The sequence below is a fragment of the Phascolarctos cinereus genome, unplaced genomic scaffold, assembly GCF_003287225.1.
Source record: "Phascolarctos cinereus isolate Bilbo 61053 unplaced genomic scaffold, phaCin_HiC Scaffold_2;HRSCAF=192, whole genome shotgun sequence".
Taxonomy (NCBI): Eukaryota; Metazoa; Chordata; class Mammalia; order Diprotodontia; family Phascolarctidae; genus Phascolarctos; species Phascolarctos cinereus.
Window position 1 is genome coordinate 262,272,631 of NW_027555625.1, and position 12,518 is coordinate 262,285,148.

At 43.3% G+C, this 12,518-nt stretch overlaps 1 protein-coding gene across 3 annotated transcripts in view; it reads left to right on the forward strand.

Annotated features, from left to right (window-relative positions):
• MYMK (myomaker, myoblast fusion factor) overlaps positions 1–12,518 on the forward strand; it is a 29,137-nt gene that overhangs the window by 1,201 nt on the left and 15,418 nt on the right. The window lies entirely within an intron of this gene.

Here is a 12,518-nt window from a genome sequence, read left to right on the forward strand (position 1 = left end):
CACAGTGTCTGGCACACAGTAGGTGTTGAATAAATATTTATTGATTGAATGTTTGTTGACTGGTCCCCAGTGATTGGTGCTTCCTCCAAGCTGATTGGCAACTGAGAGTTAGGGAAATGAACTTGTTAGAGGAGCCTCCCTACCCTTCATGGTCTATGTAAAACAAAGTAATGGGGTCTCTCTCTCCTTTCAATACTTCATCTTTTTCCTTGAACCTTCTTGCAGAGTGCGACAAAATCGGGGAGTGAGACAGGATATCTCCCTTTCCTCTTCCTTGTCCCAGGAGCAATTAATGGTGACTTTCAGGAGAAATGTAGTGAACTATGTGTGATTGACAGCCAAGGGGTCTAGGAGGGGAGCCCAGAGATCTCAAATTTCTGAGCACTTTCTGATTTTTTGTGGGGGTTTTTCTCATGGACACAGTTAAGAAATTAGAATGTCTGAGAATCAACTTTCCCTGCCCCATAAAATGACAGCAGCTAGATCACTGAAGAAGCACATGGTAGAAGTCACATGTTTACATGCAGCCTAAGAGGAATGACCCTGAGAGTAGACTTCCCTAACCTTAGGGATTCTCTGGTGCATAAATCTAAATTCTAGTGTAATGGGGCTTTCCACATGCCCAGATCATATAAGATGGAGGTCCTCATGTGGGAAACAGCAGGGATCTACTTCTGGGAGAGGACATTCCATAGTCCCCTACCATGTGGGTAGGCATTGGCTGAGTAACCTGGAAGACTGAATTTTTAAAACTACCATACTAGCAGAGTCTCACTGTGTTTCCAACAGCACTCAAAGGGTGAAATAGGGGCCAGTGAGGGTGCTATTCACTCCTAACATGGGCACCCTATACTAAGCTAAGTAGGGGGGAAAGGCTACCTCTCCCTTTTAGGCCCTGGGGCCCCAAGAAATGGACTTGGGAATTGGGTCTCTTGTGTTTGTCCTTTTCAGTTGTAGACACAAACAGTAGAGCCACTAGACCCAAGACCCCAAGCCATGGCAACATTAGAGGCAGGATGCCAGGCCAGATGTTGCTGTCAGCCCAGCAGTGAAGCCCTGAAAAGCTAGGGTGTGGGGACACAAGCCCAGGGGAGCTTGGAACCATACTACATAGGAACTGAGCTAAGCTGTGAATATAATCCCTCTCTCCTCTGCAGAGACTGAGGTTTTGTAAGAGGGGATTACGTACCCACATGTTGGAAGGGGAGAAACATTTGCATATGTGTTCTTAGTATACCTTGAAAGCTTATCATACCTTAAACCTTTGCTAAAGTGAATCTGATTGTTAAGTGAGTGAATGGAACTGGGGCACGGGGGACCCCTAAAATTATAGGGACACAATCAGTGGAGGCTTGAGCCAGTGGCAAAGGCTCAACACTTAAATCCTGTTCAAGATACCAGAGAACCTTGAGGAGAGGTGAAATGCGGCCAGCCTCACACTTAGGCAGTGGGGGCCAAGGGAAGCACCTTGACACTAGAGTTTGGTCACTAGCCTCCTCAAAGGAGATTTCCCTAACAGCATAAGGAAAAGGAAGATTGCCAACATGGCTCTTGTGGCTGGAGGACTAGCACCATATCATGTGGGGGCCAAGAGATCTGGATCTTGCCATCCATCCCTTTACTGCCATTAGTTGCATGACCAGTGCAGGTCTGATGGGAAGGGACTACTTGATCTCCAGTGCCCAGTCGGAGGAGAGTTTATGTTTGTTCTCCAAAGTAAGTGTTATGGGTTACACAAAGGCCTTAGGCGCTTCTGTATCTCTTCATGGACTCCTACAAATCTGTCACATCATGCATTTCCTGGGTGAGAGGAATAAAATCAGTCCCATGCCTAACATATCACTGATACCTTGAGTGCCCATGTGAAAGTTGGGGATCTCATTATTCACCGTTGGGAAAACCTAGACAGAGCTATATCATGAATATATTTATAGACAATTTTTTCCTGGAGTATTTGAGGTGAGGGCAATGAGCCAAAGAGAAAAAGTGACTCTCTTTGCTCAAATGCCCCAAGATTCTATTAGGTCCCTATGAACCTGGAGTCTGGGGAAAGTGGCCTGGGCCATGGGTCACACAAAGAGGAAAAGGAATATGATGCCTTCCCTTGAGAAACCTACAGTCTGAAAAAGATAATATACAGGATAGAATATGATAGAGGCAAAGGAGAGCTCCAGGCAGAGTGCTCAAGGAGGCTTCAAGGAGTAGAGTTCACCTTGAGCTGGCCCATTCAGAGAGCAATAAAGGTGGACCTCAGAATGCCCCTATCTCTCTTAGGATAGCCAGGTCCAAAAAAAAAAAATTTAAAAATTCAAATTTAAAAATTTAAAAAAGGATAGCCAGGTCCAGTAGGAACAATACAGAGACAATGGGCTAAGTATTCCTTTGAAGCTGGGTGCAGTCATAGCAAGACTTCCCCCAGCAAGCCCACAGTGACTTGGCCCTGCTCTCTGTCTCTCAGTGTTGACGGTCAAGACCACACAGTTTAGTGCTTGCTTGTTCTCTAATTGCTTAAACTTCAGCATAGTCAATGGGGTCTAGAGTGTGCCCTGGATTAGGAATCAGGAGACCTAGGTTCTAGTCCATATCTTGATACTAAGGCATTTCAAGACTTCTGTTATTAAAGAGGAATGAATCAAATTTTTAGTCATTCAATAACATTGCTTGCTCTCATTCATTCTGTGTTCAATTGGACTCCCAAATCTTTTCTTTTCTTTTTTTTTTTCATATCTGAGATCCCTTCCAGCTCTAGAATTCTAGGACTCTAAAAGTAAGGCCATGAGGTTAGAGAACACAACCTAAGGGATTGATTAAGGTATATGAATGACCTTGGCAGTGACCAGGGTGGGGACTTCCCTCCAGGGGATCTGAAAGTTTTGCTGGAGTCCTGGGTGACATCACTGTCAAATACAGGCAATAGTCAGTGGCCTAGGAGCTGGGTGTATGCCTGGGGTGGGGTGAGAGAAGAGAGAACCAGAGAGAGGAAGTAAAAAGAGTCCTAAGAACACCATTCCCATGGCCTGGCCATTCAAAGACAGGCCCAGCTAGATATGGGAGAGTGTTCTACCCGGTCTGGGCAGGAACAACCCCAGGACTATCCAAAAGAACTCAATGAAGACACATGGGCCCGGGCCTCCAAAAACCAGCCAGCCCAAATCTGGGAGTAAGCACCCGAACAGAGAATTTACAGAAATGGGTTGTAAATCCACTTTGGCTCACACTCACAATTTCCAGCCTCTGCCCAAGCCAACTTTCCGCCATTGATTTTCCTCTGGGCTGTGGACTGGATACTGCCAGATACGCAGTCCCCATGAGAACATGAGCAGTGAGTGAAGTCATTCCCAGGAGGACCGGCCCTGGAGCCCCCAGAGTGTCCTAGAATTAATTGCCAACAGCTTGATGTGAAGACTTAAACACATCACATCACTTCTCTGGGGCTCATAGAATAAATGAGAAAGTTTGTGCAAGTAATCACCAATATCTCCTCATCCTGCTCTAAGACTGTTATGAGTTTTTAATTCATTTCAAATGAAATCAACTCCTAGAATCTCTAAGTTGGAAGGGATCTTGGGGATCCTCTAGTCTAACCCATACTGCAGCAGGAATTCCATCTATGACATCCCCAAACAACTGGTCATCTAGCTGCTACTGGAAGATCGCCAAGGATAGGGAACCACTACTTACCAAGGCAGCCTACTCAATTTTCAGACAACTCTATTTGTTTTGAAGTTTTCTGCCACATTGGGCCCAAATCGGTCTCTCTGAAACTCACACCTGTTACCCCTAGTTCTGATCAGCCTCTTCTGGATATACTCCAGTCAACCAATGTCCTTCCAAGTTCCCATTGTTTGAGTGAGGATGAAGATGGCGACTTAATACATTCTTCCAAGACGAGCACACAGCTCTCTCCCCATTTTCAACTCGTATACATTGAGATGTTAAATAACGAAAAACAGCTAAAGTATTTCTCTTACCAGGGATATTACATTTTTAACGGGGAAAAACCCTTCACTAAAGGCACAAAACCCTAGCGGTTGAATGTCAAGCCCTTCCAGTAGATAGGGATAATTAGGGGAAGGGGATCTATTAAAATGACACACACAGGCAATGGCCTATTCTCTGTCTGAATCAGGGGAAAGTTTTCTCTCCGTCATAGCTTCCACCATGGGAGTAAGCATAGGATGGGGTCAAAGCCAAAGCCAAAAAGACTTCTGGAACTCCTACAGTAACAGAGGTCTCCAAATCCAGGAAAGAAAGCCTAGGTTGGCAGGTGCTTAGCCAGGAGGCCAACAGGCCACTAAGAAGATCATGCTTTCCACAGCAGCAACTGTAGCTGAGATTGTTTTCCCCAGCCAATCACTTGGAATTTTATAAGGTCCGCAGGTGGGTTTGGCAAGGCCCAAGGCTGTCTGGGAGGCAGGCGGGCACTTGCAATAACAAAAGAAAAGGTTAATGATTTCCCAGAGGGCTTGCAAAAGCCATCTCCCAGGCATTTTTGAAAATATCTGCCTCTCTCTTCCTCTCCTTTCTCTAGTGACCCAAAGGATTTCCTTCCTAGGTAACATTTCTCTCCTGGGAAGTTGGGCAGAGGCCCTGTCCAGTATTACCTGTCTGTCAGTAAAGTAAAAGTGGTTACAAATAACCAATGCTTGCCCAGCTGTCCTGGTATCGTAGATACCGGGTCCCTCACTTAAAAACAAAAACAAAAAAATCCCAAAATTAGACGTTGAATAATAGTAACTAGCATTGATATAGTACTCATTTAAATTACCTAATCTGAGCCGAGCCTCAAAACCCTGTGAAGGAGGTATGAAAAACCATTATCAGCCCCAATTTACCACAGAGGAAACCAAAGCTCACATTTAATTCACTCACTTGTCTTTCTGATCGTACTACCTCTTTAAGGAAATCAACTACCTCATTTTACATATGAGGAAACTGAGGGCCAGAAATGGGAAGAGATTTGCCCAGAGAAAGTAGGAAATAATGTCACTTTTAGTAACAACTTTACTTTAGTAAACAATTTTAGTAATAATCATTAATTTCACTGCTAACTCACTCTGAAACTTTGTCTCCCGGGCCTCCCTTTTCTCTCCTGTCAAATGAGGGGTTGTATTCTCAGGGGTCTCAACAATCTCTCTGGGGCATCTACAGTTAGATTTCAGGAAGTCTATGAACTTAAATGGGAAAAAAAAATACATCTTTAGTTGCACTACCCTTTCACTTCCTTTGTAATCCTATCTATTTTATTTTATTCATTTAAAATAGTATTCTGAAAAGGGGTCTGCAGGTTTCACCAGACTGCCAAAGGAGTCCATGGCACAAAAAAAGGTTAAGAACCCCTCATTAGCTAGACCCCAAGATCTCCACCAGGTCTAATATCCTATGAATCTGTGCTTCTCATACCAGTCCTAAGGTGTCAGTAAATGAACACTCTTACCCTAATTCCTTCTGATTTATCTTTGGACCAAAGTACATGCTCACTACCTCCCAGGCAGCCCTTGATGGGCAGTCAAGGTATCCAAAAGCTCATCTAGAAACCTGCATCCCACTGGGACTCTCCAGGTCCCCATCTGCCAAATGTGGACAGGACAGTGAAGGCCAGAGCAGAGGGGACTAGAACACTAAAGCTCCGGATTCCAAGAAAACAGATGGAACAGCTGGTGCAGGCTAAAAATGGGAAAGGCAGACAGACAACTGCCCTGAAAGTCAGGAGCGAGGCTTGAGAAATTCCAAGCATTTCTATACCTCCATAAAACACATCCCCAGGCCCATTGGTGGACGTGGGGTGAGAAAAGAAGGAAGGGAAAAAGAGGAAATGTAGAGGGGGAAGAAGAAGGAAGAGCTGGGAAGGAAAGACCAAGTGATGGAGCCAAGAAGCAACAGAGTTCAAGTCGGAGCAGCATACATAACTGCAGCGGGCCATTCCTGAATCCTTCCTGATTCCTGGTGCAGGTTCAATGAGCCTTCACCACCCTAGTCTTCTCCTCCCCAACCCTGCCCCACTGCCAGGCCCTAGAGGGCTCTCCCCAAAACAAATTGCCACTGGGCCAAGCACCATCTAGTGGTCAGAATGGGGGAGTGATTTATAGGTTTCCCCTTGGGGTCAGATGTGACTGAGTCTAAAGAAAGATGTTCCCAACAGCAAAGGCAGCCGTCTGTGTCCTGGCTCTGTTTTCACAGCTGGACTCTGGCACTCAGCCTCCCATGTTGTGAGCTAGTATGTCCCACTGACCACTGGTACCACCCAAATCTGATTTCTGTCCTCTTGTCAGCCTGCTTCCAATCATCCACTCTCCACCCCCAGCTGGTCTTCTGCTACAGTGGAAAGATCACTGACTCTGTAACAGCCAATCTATTTGTACTTCCTGCATGACCCTGGCCAAGTCATTTCCCTTTTGTGGGCTTCAGTTTTTCCGTATGAAAAGTAAGGGAGTTGGACTAAATGATCACTGATATCCCTTCCACATGCACTGTTATTCTGCGCTCCAACATCTGATGCTCCAAGGTGCCTTTCAGCTCTAAATCCTATGGTTCTTTGCTTCCAGATAGTACAGGCCAATCTGACAATTACAGGAAGGGCAAAGTTTTTCTCTCATTGAAAGGATAGCTGTCTTCTACTTCTGTCTTGCACAGAGTTAGAAACCCTTTACTACAGCTTGCTGGGACCATCCCCAAGAGGCTAGAACTCCCCTCAGGCCAGCTGGCTCTCTCTGAGAGCCTCCCCAGCTTCTCCCTACTGCCCTGCTCTCACCCAGCTACTGCTCTCCACTCCCATTCTGTGGACCCCTGCACTGTCTCCAAGCACTTGAGATCTGGAAGCTGAGCTAAGACCACTGTTGCTAGCCACCTGTCTCCCCCCTTCTTAGGCTTAGCTCTCCACCACTCCTGTTCTCCCTAATCGTTGTAACATATGTGCATCTGGAATTTTTTTTCCTCCCTTTTTTCCCTTCCTGAGCCTACAGCGCTGGCTCCCACCTCACACCAGGCCCTGGGGTTTACAGCTGTGAAGAAACACATGGCGTATAGACAGACACAGAGGGAGAGAGAGAGAGAGAGAGAGAGAGAGAGAGAGAGAGAGAGAACCAACTATGGAATGTTTTCTTGCTCCTGAGCCCCAAGTGTCTTTTATAGCTCCAGAGAAATTTCTCCACCGCCGGCCAGTCCTAATGCCTGTTGGCCAATCCCATTTCCTCACAGTACAATTCTTACTCCTGCAGGAAGCTAAAGGGGATGGCTGGGCCCTGGGCACAGCCTGGAGGTGGGGGTGGGGTAAGAAAGGGGCAGGGAAGTAATTGCTGGCCTTGAACTTGAAGTGGCACAAGCTTTTTAATAAGCTATGCAGACATTGGCTTTCTGGGTTTGGGGTGTTTTTTGTTTTGTTTTGTTTTCCTTTGCTTTTCAGAGACAGCTCGTGCTGCTAAGAATTGGTTCTCCAAGTACGCCACTCTTTCAGTTTAAAGCTGTGGTCTTTAATGCAGACTTGGAAATTGTCACTTGCCTGGCTCCACTAAACTCAAAGCAATGTAACCAAGTAGCAAAAGAATACTGAAACAATGCAGCTAAGGAGGAAAAAAGTATCATTTTTGCCCATGTGATCTGCAAGGCTAATTCTGGGAGGAGGGCAGGAGACCAAGAAATGCAGGTGTGCAGATAGGCTGTGTCTATTTATCCACAAGGTGCCTTTACTTGTTAGAATGTCCACAATCCCTTCTCCTCCCATCCCGGCACATTTGAAATAGGCGTCAGGCCTAAAACACAATAAGCAATCAAACTGACTGTGCCCATCTGTCCCAAAGGCAGTTCTAACTTGGAGCCCTCCTAACTCAGATTACTATTTCCGGCCTAGGGTCACCTGAGGTAACATGGGTTAAGCTACGCTTCAGCAGTGTTACAGTTCTGCTGAGGATATGGCAAGAGCAGCCTTTGCTCCAGCCTTGTTTTCCTTCAACTCAATTTAATAAAATTCAGCAAGCATTTATTAAACAACTACTAAGTGTCAGGCCCTGAGAATATAAAATCAAAAATGAAACAATCTCTGCCCTCAAGGAGCTGATATTCTACTAGGGGATACATATAGATCAATGGCTCTCAAAAAGTCAGCCAAGGCAAGTTTCACTAAGTGTGCCAGGAAATTTTGGACATTATGTTACTACAGATAAAAGAAAATTTATAAATAATTTCATGTAATATAAATGTCACTTACCTAGCATACAGAGTATGGGAGGCATAATATTTGCAAAATAAACAAAATATGCATTTTACATGTATGCATTAACCTCAAAACATCTTAGATCTTGAACTCAAAAAGAACCCAAGCAAAAATAATTGCTCTTAAATAAGAAAACTGCGCATGTGAGTCTCCAGTATTGTAGTGCTGCCAACTTAAATATTCAGTATACTATAATTCCTCACAGCAAAGCACATTGCATCATGAGAAAAAAAAAGTCTAAGAACCAGTGACATTAAAGAATTAAAAAAAGAACCAGTGATGTAGAAGATAAGTGTGACATTAGTTCCAAAGTCCATTGGTATAGGGCTCCTTCCTCATTGGTGGTGAATGCCCTGCCCTGCCCTGCCCTGCATGAGAGCTCTAGCCTTCTTCCAACTCCTGCAGGATTCTTCAAATTTCCAGTTACCTGGGGCCCTGCAGTCACTTCCCACACTTCTGGCTTCCAACTTCAAGAGGCAAGGTGGAAAAGCCCAACTCACTTCTGGTTGCTGAAGGAAAAGACTCTGGAAAGACATTGGAGGAGCTGGCAGTCTCCATTATGACCCTATCCCCAACTTACTTGCTACACTAGAGACTTTGGCGAGTTTCCCCTTGGGTGAGATCTAGGATTCTCTCTCTCTCTCTCTCTCTCTCTCTCTCTCTCTCTCTCTCTCTCTCTCTCTCTCTCTCTCTCTCTCTCTCTGTGTCTTTCTCTTTCTCTCTCTTACCCCCAGTGGGAGAGCTCCCTCCCTCCATGTTTCTGGTATATATTATCCTATGTATATCTTCTACGATTTCTGTTTTGCTATGGTTTGAATAAATGGGTTTCTTTGCTATTCATTGTATGTTCTTCATGGATTTGGTATTAGGTAGGAAAGGGGTCAAGCCTTGGTTATAGAGCTTGGCGTCCCTTTTCCTCCAATAATGAGAAACTGAAATCAGAATTTAGACTGAACCTGATCACACCCTAGACTAACAATATTTAAAGGAGCAGATAGATATGCTTTTAACCTGGTACACCCTCACACTGAGGAGAGCAGAGTGGCCTCTGGCCCCAATTTGTTGTTTCCCCTTCTGGCAGGAATTAAAGTTTCCCTTAGAGAAGAGTGGAGAGAAAAGAAGCTAGAGATATCTATTCTGCCTCCCTTAGAGCCACACAACACCCCCATCCTACATATGGGAAGATAGCTACATGTGGACCCTTACTACCCATGGGGCTCTTTACACAAATAAATGCAAGATAAAAAAAAAAGTTAAAGCCAAATTTTGAAGGGTTTTAATAGGGAGCCACTAACGTTACTGGCTTATATATAGGGGTACACTGGAGTCTACTGTTAAATTTTTATTATGAACGTCTATGTGTTGGAAATCAGCAGACACTACAAATCAGAGTTTGATTTATTGTTTTGTTAATTATCTGACTTCAGAAAGTGATGGAGAAAGTGTTAATAATGCAGATTAAAGTTAAAAGTGTATTATGGAAACTTTTTTTTTCCAGAAAGCCAGTTGTTAAACAATGAGCAGCACATCCCTACTTATATAGGACCGAAAAAGGTGATAGGAGGGAGGACATGAATACCCTGCTATTATCTCTTTATGCTGATACTAAAGGCACACCCCATTCTAATCCCCTCCTGATTTCTGATTACCCCTATCCTCTGCCCCAGGCCAGTAGACCTCCATACTATTGCTCACACTATTTCCCCCACCTGTATCACCCTCCCTACAACTTCCTCTCTATCAATCCCACTCCCCCCCCCACCTTGTTCAGTGTCTGGCAGCATGAAACTTTCTCATCAGTTCCAGCCAGTGAAACGAATCCTTACCTTTCCTGACTGTCCATAGAATTTAGGGCTTATCCCTTAGTTCAGCACTTGGTTAAAGTCAGCTTAACACATTGTCTGGTATTATTCCCTCTCTGGTTTCATTTAGATTGTAAGCTCCCTGAGGGCAAGGATCATGTGATCATTAATAACAATAATAATAATAGCTGACATTTATATAGCACTTGAAGGTTTGTGAAATGCTTTATGGGCATTTTCTCATTTTATCTTTTTTTTGTATCATCCACAATACTAATCCTAGTGGTAGGCCTATTGTTGGTACCCAATAATTATGCAAATGAATGAGTCCCTAATTAAAACCTTGCATCCACAGTTCAAGAAATCATAAACTGGACCTCATGGCCTCTGCTGGATCCTGGAGAAAGAAAGGAAGAAAAGGAAGAAGGAAGCTGGTTTTTTATTCCTCGCTTCCATTCATTAATCCATCTAAACAAACATCTTTTAAGCACCTACTGCTTCAGGGCCCTGTGTTAAATGCTATGGGAAATATAATGTAGCTATAGAAGAAACACTTATCAGCTGTGTACATCGCCTATATGTAGAGCACTGTGCTAGGCTCCGAGGGAAATGGAAAGGTTCGAAAAAGACACATTCCTTCACCTCAGGGAGCTTGCTGTCTAGGAGGGGAATGAGGCCACAACTCAGACGACCATGGATAACTATATTACATGGTAAGTGCATTAGAAAGTTGTAAAGGGGCAGCTAGGTGGCGCAGTGGATAGAGCACCGGCCCTGGAGTCAGGAGGACCTGAGTTCAAATACGGCCTCAGACCAAACACTTGACACTTACTAGCTGTGTGACCCTGGACAAGTCACTTAACCCCCATTGCCAAGAAAGAAAGAAAGAAAGAAAGAGAGAAAGAAAGAAGAGAAAGAAAGAAAGAAAGAAAGAAAGAAAGAAAGAAAGAAAGAAAGAAAGAAAGAAAGAAAGTAAGTTGTAAAGCTGGTCAAAGATAAAACTTGAGAAAGATCCAGGCTGTTAACTATATGAACTACAAATAACTAATAATAAGAGAAATGCATATCAAAACAGCGCCACGATTTCACCTCACACTCAGCAAATCCCAAAGATAGAAATGGTCAGTATGGAAGGGGCTATGGGAAGATAGGCCAGCTAATACAATGTTGGTGGATCTGTGAATTGGTTCAACCGATTGTCAAACAATTTGGAATTATGCTAAACAAAAAAAATGATCAAAATGTTCATCATTTTTAATCCAAGGATCTCAGTACTAGATTTATATCCCATAGAGATAAAAAAACAAAACCAAAAATAATTAAAGAAATAAAGCACAAAGCAAGATCTCACATACACCAAAATATTCAGAGCAGCATTTATCTTTGTAGTAGCAAAGAAATGGAAGCAAAGTAGATGCCCATCAATTAGAGAGTGACTAAACAAATATTGGTACATGAAAGTAATGGAATATTTCCATACTGTAAGAAATCATGAATATGAAGAATTCAGAAAAACATAGGAATATTCATGTGAACTGATTAGGAATAAAATAAGCAGAACTAGGAAAACAATATACACAATGACTGCAATAATGTAAAGGAAAGGACAAAAGATCAAGTAAGATTGAATGCTATGTAATTATAATGACCATGCCTAACACTGGAGAACAGCTGAGAAAGTGCAGCTCCTTCTCTGCTTTGCAGAGAAGGGGGATTATAGATGTGGAATATGACATATACTATCAGATATAGTTGATGTGTCAATTTTGCTGAACTTCCCCCCACCCCCCTGCTTTTAAAAAAAAAAATCTTTGCTACAAAGAATGGCTCACTGCCTAGGGGAAAGATATATTTGGAAATTAAGGTGGCATAAAAGTAAAATGTACTAATAAATAGAGGATTAGATTTTTTTTTAAAAAGAAACTTATAAAGTGAAGTACATTATGGAGTCTGAGGGGGAAGGCTGTTAATTGACCAGGGGTAGTATAAATCAATGAAGGCTGAATAAGGAAGGTGGCATTTGAATTGAACTTTGAAGGATGGCAGGAACTCAACAAGTGAAAAAGAAGAGGAGGGCATTCTGGGCATAAAGAAAAAAAATTCAGAGATGTGTAAGACCAGCCTATGTTCCAGCAGGTGTAGAGTACTCACTTTGGCTGGAACATAGAAAGCATGGAGGAGGATAATATGAAATAAAAGTAGAAAAGGGTGACACCAGATTGTGGAGGGTCCTGAATGTCAGCAAGAGAAGCTTTGCTTAGTAGGCAATAGAAAGTCTGTGCAAAGTTTTGGACAGAAGAGTAACATGATCAGATCAAAGTATAAGAGGGTCTATGTATACAAAAATAAATGTCACTATCCCTGCCCTCAAAAATATATAGGTTTGTAGAGGACAGGACACAGAGACAAAGAAGCATGTGATAAAGGTCATAAAAGAGGAATAAAATAACGAGCAGAATACAGAGGAGAAGACTTCATAAAGAGGAAGCATCTGAACTGGCATCCAT